A 13683-nucleotide genomic window follows, 5' to 3' on the forward strand; every position below is an offset into this window, starting at 1 on the left:
AAGGTACAGCTCAGAATTGCCCAAATCACCTCTGACATCGAGCAAAGGGGTTGGGGTTTTGTTTTGGGGTGGGTTTTTTATTGAATGTGTTTTTGCAAGGCAGAGCAACTCTGAAAATCGTTGATGATAATGGCAGAAGAGAGAAGGGAAGATGATGGCACGAGGTGGATGACACCCAGATACACAAATCCGAACAGAACCAACCAGATTTGCATCAAACCCCCCCCCCCCCAGTGCCTCTGTGCTGTGCAGGGTGAGTATGGGCTGCTCTGATGCTGTCACCCCTGCTCCAATGCTGCCACCCAGCTCATTGCCACAAGCAGCACTGAAATACGTTCTTCATCAAGTGGCATTTACCTGGCAGGCTGTCCCAGAGCGTGCCTGGCTTTCAATGAGCAGCGAGGAAATGGTATTTGCATGTGCTGAGTGAAATATATAGCTCTGAGTGTGAGATGAGCCCAGAGAGAGGGAGAAATTCTTGCACCCTGCACTGCCCATTGCTGCTCTCCTGCGGTACTGACAGCGGCAAGATCGTGTCGAGGCAGCGCTTAGAGATCACCAGGGCATTCTGAGGTAGGAGCAAACCAGGAGGCATGACTCAGAGCAGAATAAGGACCACACAAACCTGTGCTTCTGGAGGTGCTCCTGTGTCTGCATCCCTCCAACCAACTGCCCTGCGGTTAATGCTGCGCTAAAGAGCGGGACACGGTGCCAAGCCCTCAGGATGCTGCCAGGATCCTAACACTGCCCCCAGTGCTGTCGTCTGAGCAGCCATCAGCCAGAACAACTCATCCAGCCCATCTGATGGATTAGGTAAGTCAGACTGGAAAATGCCTGTAGTACCCAGCAGCTGTCCCAGGGCAGCGCATCTTCTGGGATGCAGGCAGTGCTGGGAATGACTTACCTATGGGATATACCCAAGACCTCTTTGCTGTAGCAATGTAAAGAGACAAAGGGCAAACCAAGAGGCACAGAACAGAGTGGAAAAGGCTCGAGAGAACAAAACCGAGACGATAAGACAGAAGCTGGAGACAGGCAGTGCCTCAGAAGTGACTAATTCCAAACCTCTGCTCCAGTGTTTATTATAGGAAAGAGCAGATAAGAAATGCAGCTGATGGTGACAACTGCCAGGGGCAGCTAGTCCCAAGCTAAACAAATAGCAAATGCCTTGCAAGTAGCCTGCCAAGTCAGAATGGTTCCCACAACCTGGGGCCCTCCTTGAAGAGAAAGGATCTGGTTTTCTCCCACCCCAGCATCCTGTCGCCAGTGGGGAAGCTATATTTAGGGTGGCTTCATACTTACTCCTAAGGGGATCTCTGGTCAGGGACCACTGGAAGCACATGAAAACTGAATAACCCTGAATGAAAGCATTGGGAAAGAGCTGGAAGCCAATTCCCTGCAGGAAAGCTAAGCGGCAACCACTGTGGGCTGGTCCAGCCATGGGTTTAGGGTGAGGAACCACTTCTGTTTTCCTTAGCGAAGGAAGAAGGGCACATGCAGCACCCTGGTTCATAAGGCAGGGCTTTGGAGGAGTGAGTGGGTTGCTTTGCTATCCTGGCCAAGTGAAGCAGTGGAGAGCAATTCTTGCTCTGCCAGAAGCTCAGCAGTCCTCTGCTGCTTAGATGCTGGTGGAACACCAGAACCTTCATACACTGGCAGCTGGTTCAGGGTTACAGGTCTCTGTACCAGCCAAGACTCCAACAGGAGGCCCTCAGCAAACCTAGCATGTGCAATTGCTGGTTGACAGTGGTTTCAAACCTATTTTAATAGGCAGACGCTGCTGGAACCAGCCATCATCTGATTTGAAGCTCCACCAGCATAAAGCATGAAGTGCTCTGATGTCTTCAAGACAAGTGGGAGGTTTCCCAGGAAGAAAGGCCTTTGGTTAGTACTATTAGCTATTTCTCCTGTTCTTCCTCCCCATCCGCATCTCTGTACCACAGTAGGTGCATCAGAACAGACTCATTTCACTGCAGCTCTGCAGTTCAACAAATGAAATGGCTCTGAAACATATCGATCAAGTCATTAAACCTCTATGGCTGTCTCCTGTGACACAGGTTTTAGTCTCCTCTTTCCACTCTGCTCCAGTTTCCCCTTCCCAGGGGTGGAAAGATACTAGAAACAAGGAAGCCAAAAAGCCACCCTGCAATGCCTGTTCCCAGCTGGAATAGCTTTTCCTGCTCTTCATTAGGGGTGTGAGTGACAACTGCTGTTCTCATCCAAACAGGCCACAAGTGCATCCGTGCACACACATCCCTCCCAGTTAGCGGCTGTAGGCTGCCTACTCATGTGCCAAACAGCCAGCTCTGCCGAGCAGGAGGAAGAGGGATGCATCCCACATTGTATCAGTCACCTTAAGGGCAGGAGTGGGGCTCCTGGAAGCATCACTCTGAAGATGGGAGGTTATGAATTTCCTATTTATAGAAATAAGGCAGGTTTAGAACAACAGCCAAACCAGAACTGAAACTCTGCCTTCACGTTTCCAGGCAGGCGCACAGCAAGATGCCAGCCCTTCCACCCCGGGGCAGCTCTGTTGCTGCCACAGGCCCCATCCTTCTTCTCCAACCTCTTTAAGTCAGGCTTTTTAAAAGCATGCTTCCCTCAGGACCCTGTTTATCCTATTCCAACAGGGCTATAATACAGCCCGTGCCCTGCTTTCTAATAGATCCAAAGCCCCAAAATGTCATTTTAGCCCTGTCTTACCATAGGACACAAACCCCATTTTTCATCCCATCAAAGGGGATAAAAAGGCTCAGAAATATACATCCATCCATCCACCCCTGGGACCACGCTGCACTCCAACAGTGCCAATACACCCTGGTAGTGCCCTTGGCACCACACACACACCTGAATCACTCAGACCATCAAGGACCAAATCATACTTCTGGATACAGTGCAGGGATGCACAGGAAAGGTGAACACTGCCCCATTAAGAAGGCTTTTTTGTGCTTTCCACAAACCAGCTTGGACAGAGCAAAGCTGCTGTGGGAAATTGTTCAAGCAGCAACTCTCTAATAGGAGACTTTAGGCTACAGGGCACAGACAGCATTTTAGCCCAACTTTGTGACTGCCTCTAGGCACAAGACTAATTTCCTGCACTGAGCGACTCAATCTTTCCTTAAGGGACTTTATAGGGGGGAATGGCTTTAACCTGCCAGAGGGGAGACTGAGATGAGCTCTTAGGCAGAAGCTCTTCCCTGTGAGGGTGCTGAGGCGCTGGCACAGGGTGCCCAGAGAAGCTGTGGCTGCCCCATCCCTGGCAGTGTTCAAGGCCAGGTTGGACACAGAGGCTTGGAGCAAGCTGCTCCAGTGGAAGGGGTCCCTGCCCGTGGCAGGGGTTGGAGCTGGAGGAGCTTTGAGGTCCCTTCCAACCCAAACCACTCCATGAGCCTGTGTTTCCATGGATTGTCTCATCTGCCAAGATCAGAGGAATTTTCCCAGGTTCTTTAAGGAATTGACACCTAAATCCCCAGGACATCCCCTGGACAGAGAGTAAACTTAAAGGGATGCAATTCCCACAGGCTACTACTGAGGGAACAATGTTCTTCCTGGCTTACATCGCCAGTTGTCTCCACTGTAGCACTGGAGGTTGCAGCCGTGTCCCAGCTCCTTCCCAGTGCTAGGACATTATTTACTGATAGTGATTGTAAGGTGAAATTGGGGAAGGTAATTCACAGCCACAGCACCAAAATCCACACCAAAGGAGCATAGATTTCCATCAGCACAGAAAGGGCTGTGGGATATCCTGTAACATGGAACAACCGCTTTGTCACATAGGTATTACACAAAGGGGAATAAGTTGCTTCTTCAGGGCAATGAGTGCAGTTACTTAAAGCATTTATCACATCCTAATGCAATGGTGTGGATTGTCAGTCCGTAGTCATAGAATCAACTAGGTTAGAAAACACCTTTAAGATCATTAAGATATTCACCTGATATAGGTTTAGGTCAGAGATAAAGTGCATCTTACAGCATCAATCCCTATTCATGGACACGGAGAGGCACCTGACAGGGCTCCCAACAGCTGCTTCAGACGCTGTCTGGATTTTTCCATTCACAGACTGATGGAAAGGCTGTTTCCAGACTAAAGGCCAGCACAGATGGGCTGGGGAGTGTTTGTTTTCAAGTGTCTGAGTACCCTAAACCCTGCCTCCTTTCGACCTGCTGCTGTTAGCTAGATCAGCCAGAGATCTATGCATGGAGCAAGCCATCACTCACAGCAGGAACCAACTTCTCCTGGTAGAAACACTCCAAGGACCCAATCCTACAAACCTCTCCCAGCCCAAACTCCGTAAGAGCAGCGCAGGTCCTAAACCAGCTGTAAAAACCCAGCCTTGAGCTTGTTCATCAGAGCCACAGCCCAAAATCTGAGCCATTAACGGGGTTTTGGCACTTGTGGAGTTTGCTCCATCACCCAAGTGGACTAATACACGAGTAGGCATTAGTCCTGAATGAGTTTCCACCTCCTGAGCTCTTTAAGGAGAAATCAAGGACTGGTTTCTATTCAAGAATGTTGAACCTGGGGGAAGAAAAGGAAAAGAGGAAGAGAGGAGGATGTTGTCAGTGAAGTGATGGGGATGCTTTCATCATTAGAAAAGAGAAGCTGTGATCTTCAAGCCATGTTTGGTGGCTTGGTCAGCTCCTTGCTTTGTACATCCTGGCTGAAGGATTTCATCAGTTTCCTTTCGGAAGGGTTTTTGCTGTTACAAAAATGCTCTTCCTCTCAAAACAAGGTACAGGACTGTTTGGTAGGTGGATTATTTTTATCGTTTCCTCCCCCCTTATCACAAGCTGGATTGCAGTGATTTGAAAAGCAGCCACATCCATTTCTAAGCCACAGCCTAGCTCCTGCTTACTCAACGCAAACTGGACCAGAGTCACAGGCATTAACTTATCTTTAGACCGCTTAAAGATCAGTGCCAGAAACACCCAGCTTGCAAACACATGGGAGAAGAGTTTCACGTATGCAAGTGATTCCATACATCTAGATAAGATACAAGGGTGCAGTGATTTATAAAGATACAGGCGTTTGCAGTCACATGGGGACAGCTTGTCACAAACTGCCCAATATTCCATAATACAGAAAGAAAAAGGAAGATGTGATAATTATCAGGGAAAAGCGTTTCCACATTCCCAGTTCTGTCACTGCCAGCTCCCACAATTGAGAAGGAGTCGTTCCCCACTCTCCGAGCATCACATCACCCGAGAGCCCACAAACAGCCACTTCTTCAGCTATTTCCTCCCCAGCTGCCATTAGAAGCTTCCAACAGGCACATCTGCTCACCTGCCTGGGAGAGCTGACAGCTCTTACACAGCTTGTACCCCTGCAAACACTCCCAAAGCACCCGCTCAGCTGGGAAGCAAAGAGAAAAGCTCCCTTTATACCCAAATGTACTTTCAAAAGCACCACCTGCACTTATGGGGAAAAGAGGATGCAAGCGGACTCAGAAGCAAGAATGTAGATAAATCCCACCCCAAAGCACTCATAAAACAGAGACGGTTCCCGAGGTTAACTCTGAGCCACAACAAAACTGCTTGCTAGAAAGAGCATTTCAGAAGCACATTATATGTATACACATACACCATATATACATATATATAATACACCAACAGACTTCCCATTTCTCCCCACCCTGCTCTCACAAACCCTTCCCTAGCAGAGCAAAGGCAAAGCACAAGCCCCCTGCACTCAGCAAGGGGATGCTCAAGAGGGAGAGAGGCAGAGGCATGTGCTTACGGGCTGCCGGAGGGAGAGCTGCTGCCCAGGAGGGAAGGGATGCACCTCAGCGCTGGGAGCGCTTTGGTCCAGGGCTGTGCTTCCAGCCTGGCAGAGGCGATGCTGTCCGGCTGCTCGGCCACTTATAGCAGGGAGGCGGGATGGAAAAAAAAAGCACATAAAAGTGAGTGCAGCCAATGGCACCGCTCCTGCCCGGGGAGCTGCTGGAAGGGAGCAGCCTGCTCCTCCCAGGGCCTCTGCACTGGCCATGGGGAAAAACCCAACCAGCAGCAGCACTGGACCGGCAGAGCTGATCCCCTGCTTCCCCACTGCAGTGGTGCTGGGGCACATGGGACCCACCAGGCTGGGTATAGCCCTGCTGTCCCCAAAGTCACACTCCCAGGCTGTTCCACATTCCACACAAGGAAAACGTGGCACAAAAGCTCTGTTTGTGGGTGGATTTGTCTCCAGCTCCCCCCTTCCATCCTGTCCAAGCCACCCTATCTCAAAGCTTTTCCTGGCAGCTCTGTTACAACATGTGTCACCTTCAGGTTCACAGAGGCAGTTTCCAGGATGGAAAACAGAAGGGGTGCATTTCAAGTCAGCAAGCTGTGGGGAAGGAAGGAACCCAGCTGAAGAGAGCATGACAAGAGTGATGCCAAAAGGAGGAATTCATCAAAGTAGACAGGAGAAAAAGCACTATCAGGTAGCAAGCCTTCCCTATTTGCAAACAAATCTGCCTGCTTGTGCTGCACCACATCAGACAAACCTGACAACATCTACATCTGTTTTATTTTCTCCACTGCTTTCTCCATCCTTTATCCCATTTTGGGGAGGATTTTTGTTCTTCATTAGTATAACGATTCCAAGTTTGCCTTACTTGCTTCCATACTTCTGCTATCAGATACATGGCCTGGCAATTAAGTTTGGGGGTTTTTATAGCTTGATTGGAGCCCTTGCACTACACAAATAGGCTTTCATGGTGCCTTGGAGAGCAACAGAGCTTCTGCCTGGTGGCAGGAGAGGCTGGGTGTCCTGGCGGGTATATGCTGGATACCCCACTGGTGTCCCTGGAAAGCAGAGCATTACACTTGGGCCAAGGAATCTGTGCTTGTTCAGTAGAAGCTAACAGACCCTGTCTGAGAGCAAACATCCCCTCTTTACAAAAGCATTTGTATTGCTGTGTGTCTCTACTCTTTCAACAGGTAAACCCCACGGATCCTTCTAACACTGCATCATCCCTATTAACAGCATCCCTAGCAGGAACCAGAACACTGGGCTGCCCTGAGGTTCAAGGCTCAGTCCATCACTGCTTGCTAAGAGCAACTTCCAGCATGCATGGAACACAGATGTGAAGCACCACCATTATTTGTCATTGTGGACTCAAGTTTACATTTGATTTGCAAAGGAATCCAAACACCCATTTCCAGCATTTCCCAACAGCTCTCCCAACAAGCATAAAACTTCTTTACCATCAGCAAGAGCTGTTCCTTTGGGGCTGTCTGTAACCAGCCATCAGACCAACAGGAACAGCTGAAGCCTCCTGTCCCTTCTATGATTGCAGCTGCAGAGCTTTAGGGCTCATGAGAAATAGCAGAGACTGAGACCTCTCAAGGAAGGGGCATTCAGATAGAACATTCCCAATTAGATAAACCAAGCCAAGAGCTCCAGGAGAAACAAGTTCTAGACTAGAGACAATCTAAGTGTTGCACAGGTATAGGGAAACACCCCCAGGGACAAGTTACTGTGCAACAACCTCACGCAGGGTTTCTGCCTTCACATGAAGGAGCCTTCCTGCTTCTGGCCATAAGCAGAAGTAGAAAGACATAAGATCAGCATGAACCCAGGAGCACCTGCACCAGAGGAGCTTAGTTAATACCTCTTCACCAGTCACTGCCCCTGCCACCACAGGAGCATCTGGGAACCAGCCTTGCACCTTTGCAGATACATCTTGGAAGATCACAACCACAGCAAGCTGCTCCAGTGGAAGGTGTCCCTGCCCATGGCAGGGGGTTGGAGCTGGAGGAGCTTTAAGATCCCTCCCAACCCAAACCATCCTATGATTGTGCACCCTGGGGTAGCACAAGTGTGCTTGTCAGCAAACAAGCCTAAGAACTGGTACCTGCAGTCCACCAACAACTTAACAAGCACCCCATATCCTTAGAGAACATCAGCATGCTGCTGTCAGGATCCTCTGCCTCTCATTTAAGCCGTTAGATGCCTTCCACATACAACACAAACTAGAGATTACACTGTCAAATCCCAAACAGCAGCTCTCCTGAAAGCCTGCTCTAAGGCAGTTGTGTCGATCAGCCTAATGGAGTAGCTGGTAAATAACAGATTGATCTTATTAAGATGCCTCTCACTGATTACAGCAGAACAAGTTGTCATTTGAGTACCTCATTACTCTTGCTGGATTGCAGCTCAAGGCTTGATCCTACACTTGCTGCATCCTCCAGATTCCCTTTGGCTTCCCCCAGCCAGCTCCACGGGCACAAGGTCCCATCCAGAATACAGCAGCAGACTGAAGGTTTGCAAAGGCATGGAGCATAGAGAAATGACTCTACCCAACCTTGAATCCTGCTGCTCCTGACAACAAGAGTGATGGCAGGATCACACCTTAAAACTGCAGACTTAAAATGACCACTATACCCAACAGAGAAGAATTAAGAGCTCTTAACCTCACACATATCACAACTGCAGCTTTATCCTGTCTGGAAAAGAAGACTTAGAGATCAAGGACAGCACGTAACTAGTCAAGGAAGAGGCCCTCATGCATTGCTGCATTACAGATACAACATGGCACTATAAAAGTCTCTGCCAAAGCACTGGATTAAACAAGAATAAACTGCAAGAATGAAACAACTCATTTTAAAGGCTTGAGGCAACTCTGAGTCAACCCTGTGCTATCTCCGCCGCTCGCTAAGGAAGATAACTCTTACCCTGCGCATTGATTTTTGGCAAACATGGTAAATTACAGCAAAAAAAAAAAAAGGATTCCAATGCTCCAATGTATTCCTGCCCAGTTATCCAAACAAAGCGAGCCGTGAGCAAAGCACTCGGTTGGATTACTCACTCCCATTGAAGTGCTAGGAAGCTTTATTTGGAAATGGTGGAGCTCACTGGCACGCAGGGAGGCTGCCCTGCAAGAAACCCCACGGAGCAGGACACTACCCCAAAGCAAAGGGCTCACCTCAGAGCAAGAGCTTGTCCATACAGCAGAGACAGAGACGTTTCCATCCTCCTTTGGGCCTCCACGAAGTCACTCTGCAGCCACTGAGGGGAAAAGTCTTCCACATGGAGGGGTCCATTTTGGCAAGTTGATGCCCTGCAGAAGGAAGCCACATGCATTGTTGGGGGAATCCATGCAGAACAGCATCCACGTGCCCCTGGGGGCGTTTGGCTGTCCTGGTTTCTGTGGGCCAGGCTGGGGGTGACGTGCTCACCCATGGTGTCCCCGTGCCAGGGTTGGCAGGGTGAGGAGGTAAGGCTGCCCTACTTACCTGCCCTTTGTGGGACATCAGGGCTGGACAAACCACAGCAGCTCCACACAACAACAGGGATGATGATGATGGTGATGATAATGACAACGGGTAATGAGAACCATAACCAACACTGGCCCTTCAGAGCTCTCCTCTCAGCACACAAAGCCAGTATCTCAGCCCTTCTTCTCTCATCCCTTCCCTCAGCTGCCTCCACTTCCTCATCAGCCCCAGGTGAGGGTATTTACCACTCCCCTCATTAACCAATCCAAACAGAACTCCTCAAGCAACATCGGGAAGTGATTATCTACCTTTCCAAAGCACAACCTAAGGAATGCAGCCATGTCAGGGCAAGGTACCACCACAAACCTTCTGGTCTCCCAGCCCACACTGGTTCCCTGGGGTCACTGCCCTGTTATTTGCCTAATTAACAGGAAGGCTTCATCAGTGGGAGCACAAGCACCTGCTTTCACCAGCCTCTGAGGGTGGGGAGCCTGCCCAATAGAGTTGGACTCACACATGGGCTGCTCCTGTGCATGTGGAAGTCAGAGTTGTGCCCTGTTCTGGACTGGTTGTTTAATATATATATGCATATATATACATGAACTACATATGTACATAAAGCACATATATGCATATATCTATATATATGCATATATGTATATCAAGCCCTGATGGCCCATGCAAGACCTCCCTCACAGCTGAAAAGAGTCCCATTGGAAAGCTGATCCCTGAAGGCCCTGGTGATGGCTCCCTCCTCGAGCTGCCCTCTGACTTCTCCAAAGGCTGTTTTTAGCCCCAGATGCACCGAGGAAGACTTAACCAGGGGAAGTTCAGGTTGGATACAAGGAAGAAGTTCTTTACTGTGAGGGTGCTGAGGCGCTGGCACAGGGTGCCCAAGGATGTTGTGAATGCTCCATCCCTGGCAGTGTTCAAGGCCAGGTTGGACAGAGTCTCAGGTGACACAGTCTAGTGTGAGGTGTCCCTTCCCATGGAACCGGATGATCTTAAGGTCCTTTACAACCTTAACTACTCCACGATTCTATCTCAAGAGATCTGAGTGAAGAGGAAGGGGAAAGTAGAACAAGAAACAGGGAAAGAGATCCAGCATCCTCCACCCCCCTAAACCACCCCATTTTGGTGCCATGGGGGATAACTTGTGTCCAGCTTGAGCCCCCACCCTACAGGCAGCTGGGGCTCACCTGCAATGGGCTAATTACCCAGAGGCCATTAGCAAACAGTCTCCATGCAGGCGAAGTAATGGAAAAGCTGAGAGGTGTCAGAGTCATTCCTCTGGGGGAGCAAGGGTGGGGTTATGGGAGGTTTATAACAGTGTGGTTAAAGCATCAGCGATGCAAACCCTTTTTCCATGGAGTTTAAACACATCACGCGCTGCTTTCCAAGCAGATGTAAATCAGAGCATCGCAACCTGTCGGCTATGGACCACAGGAGTGCTGTGATCCCCAGGGGGGAGCCCAAAAGCAGGCATCAGTCAGCTTTGAATCTGCTGCAATTCAGATTGAAGTTTAGACTGGCTATAAGGAAGAAATTCTTTACTGTGAGGGTGGTGAGGCACTGGAATGGGTTGCCCAGGGAGGTTGTGAATGCTCCATCCCTGGCGGTGTTCAAGGCCAGGTTGGACAGAGCCTTGGGTGCCATGGTTTAGTGTGAGGTGTCCCTGCCCATGGCAGGGGGGTTGGAACTGGATGATCTTAAGGTCCTTTCCAACCCTAACTATTCTATGATTCTATGAATTCTTCCTATCAGTGTGGTTTGAAAATTGTATGCATGCACGGGAGAGAAGGGTTAAATTGCTGCTGATAGACATCAGTGGATTCATCTTCATTGACGGTCATGCAAACCAGCAAAGGATAAAGTAAGAAGTTCTCCTGAATTTAGTGGGCAAACAGCAAGGCACAAACAAAGGATTGTGGTTGTGCTGGGTGACATGCATGAAACTACTCAGCTTTCCACCATGTAGTGTCAAGATACACGCGTAGCATAGCCCTACAATGCCATCAGCAAACCTGGATCAACAGATCAAAAGAGATTGTCAAGAAGTGGACAGTCACCTGCTGAGACCACTGCCAAATGCGCCTGTGAGTAACCACAGTGACTCATTACCCGAGGCATCACCGCGACTCAGATTTTCCGGAGTGACACCGGGATCTGCACTTTGAGAAGGGATCGAGCCGGAGACTGTTTGCACCTCTCGAAAGCAGCTGCAGGGATGGCTCAGCTATCAGATGAAGGGGAGCAGCCATGTCAGCCCGCTCGGCGGCCTTTGGCAGAGGCCAAATTGCTTCTCCCAGTACAAGTTGCTCCTTCTGTTCATGGAAAATTACAAAGGTGACTCCCATTTATAAAAGATGAGGCACCAGGACCCCGCAGAACTGGACCCATCTCTTGACCCTCTGGCCCTGCAAGGCTGCCTTTGGAAAAGGCAACGGAAGCAAAGGGTTCCAACCATCTTTCCAGCAACAAAATGTGTTCAAGGAATGTTGGCAGCAGTCACAGCTGTTTATCTGCAGCCTGCAGGGGTCTATTCAAACAGCAGGTTTCTGCCAAGGAGAGAGCTGGAGGTTTTCTGCTCTACGGTCCATTTGAACCTCAGCAATTCCATCCATATTCAAGCCCTGGGTCCTGGTGTTTCCTCTGCCTGCTGGATCACAGGCAGGGATGTGGAAGCAACAGGCAGCTTGTGCCACAGGCATTGCTTCACCTGGGCATGCACCTATAGGGGCATGGGTAGAGAAACCATGGAACCATAGAACCCCAGCCTGGTTTGGGTTGGAAGCTCCTCCAGCTCCAACCCCTGCCACGGGCAGGGACCCCTTCCACTGGAGCAGCTTGCTCCAAGCCCCTGTGTCCAACCTGGCCTTGAACACTGCCAGGGATGGGGCAGCCACAGCTTCTCTGGGCACCCTGGGCCAGCGCCTCAGCACCCTCACAGGGAAGAGCTTCTGCCTAAGAGCTCATCTCAGTCTCCCCTCGGGCAGGTTCAAGCCATTCCCCTTGGCCTGTCCCTACAGGCCCTTGTCCCAAGCCCCTCTCCAGGTTTCCTGCAGCCCCTTTAGGCACTGGAGCTGCTCTCAGGTCTCCCCTTCAGGAGCCTTCTCTTCTCCAGGCTGCCCCAGCCCAGCTCTCTCAGCCTGGCTCCAGAGCAGAGCTGCTCCAGCCCTCCGCTCCCCAGCCTTGCCTGGCCTCATGGTTTGTGTAAACCCTGCCTAATCCTGACCAGAGCCCACAGACCGAAGCACGGGGAACAGGCTGAGCAAATACATAGCTTTGCTCCTGCAGAATTCATGCTATAACTAAAAGGTTTCAGCCACCATCTGCTGAAGTCAAGCAAGTTTCCATTGACTTCAACAAGTGCTGGATCACAATTTGCTTAAGTGTTTCCAGGCTGGCCCTTCCAGCAAACACCGTGGCCAGCCGTTCAGTATGAGAGGAATACGTCAAATATTTGAGTATTTGCATAAGGAAAACAGATAAAAATTGAGGCAAGGTTTGGTTCTTGGTTCTGTCATTCGGGCAGCTTGGTATTTAGCAGTTACGGGGTGGATCCATACCCAGGGAGCTCTGACAAACAAAGGATTGCAATAGGAATAAGGTAAAGTGATAGCACTATAATACAAGGTTTTCCTTAACAGAACAAAGGGATTCGTGATGGTATGTGTCAGAGACACCTAAAACATGTTTAGCATTATCTTACTATGCATAATTAGCCTAGCAATGGTCTTTGGTGTGAGGCTTACCAGGAGGTTCATGTGCCCTGTTTGAAAAGATGGCTTCCAGGCATCACATTGAAATTAGGCTCCTTTATTAACCTCAGCTTTAGATTTCAGTCTCAGAAAGAAAGGAATTCAAGGTGCCCAGAGGCTGACACCAGTGAAACCAGGGGTCTCCTTGCAGAGGTTTTTGAAGCATGACAGATTTCATCTTGCTTGAGTCTGCAGCTAGAATCAAATCAATTAGAAACCTGAGGACCATGAAGAAACACACACAACTGGATTAGATCCTGCAATGAACATGAAAAGCAATAGGCATAGCACGGTCTGGGACTTACAGCAATTGCCTGCAGCTCAGGGGACCAAATTCCTCATCCTGGTATGAGCTTCTTGCTTGGCTTTGGCTGAGCCACAAAACACCAGTCCCTTGGGTGCTACCTGCCTGGCCCCAGCGCTGCTGGCTCTGCTATGGTCCAGACAGGAGCAGTTGTGCTCAGTGCATGCAGCCCCTCTCTGAGCTGGTTTGTGGCTGCCTTCACCCTGTCCATCAGCAGGCTGGAGGGGGCCACCTTGTCCCACGGTGCCTTGGCTTCCCCTGTGCATAGAAAGACACAAGAGCATCTTTTGCTTCCCTCATGTTTCCTAGGGATGAATGTTATCAAAGATGGGTGAGCACCTTGGCTTCTGTTTCAAATGCAGGCTTTGCAACCACAGGGTGAAAGAGGACAAGATTCCAGGCACAAAAGCATCCCGT

This window comes from Psittacula echo (genome assembly GCF_963264785.1).
Source record: "Psittacula echo genome assembly, chromosome: 8".
NCBI lineage: Eukaryota > Metazoa > Chordata > Aves > Psittaciformes > Psittacidae > Psittacula > Psittacula echo.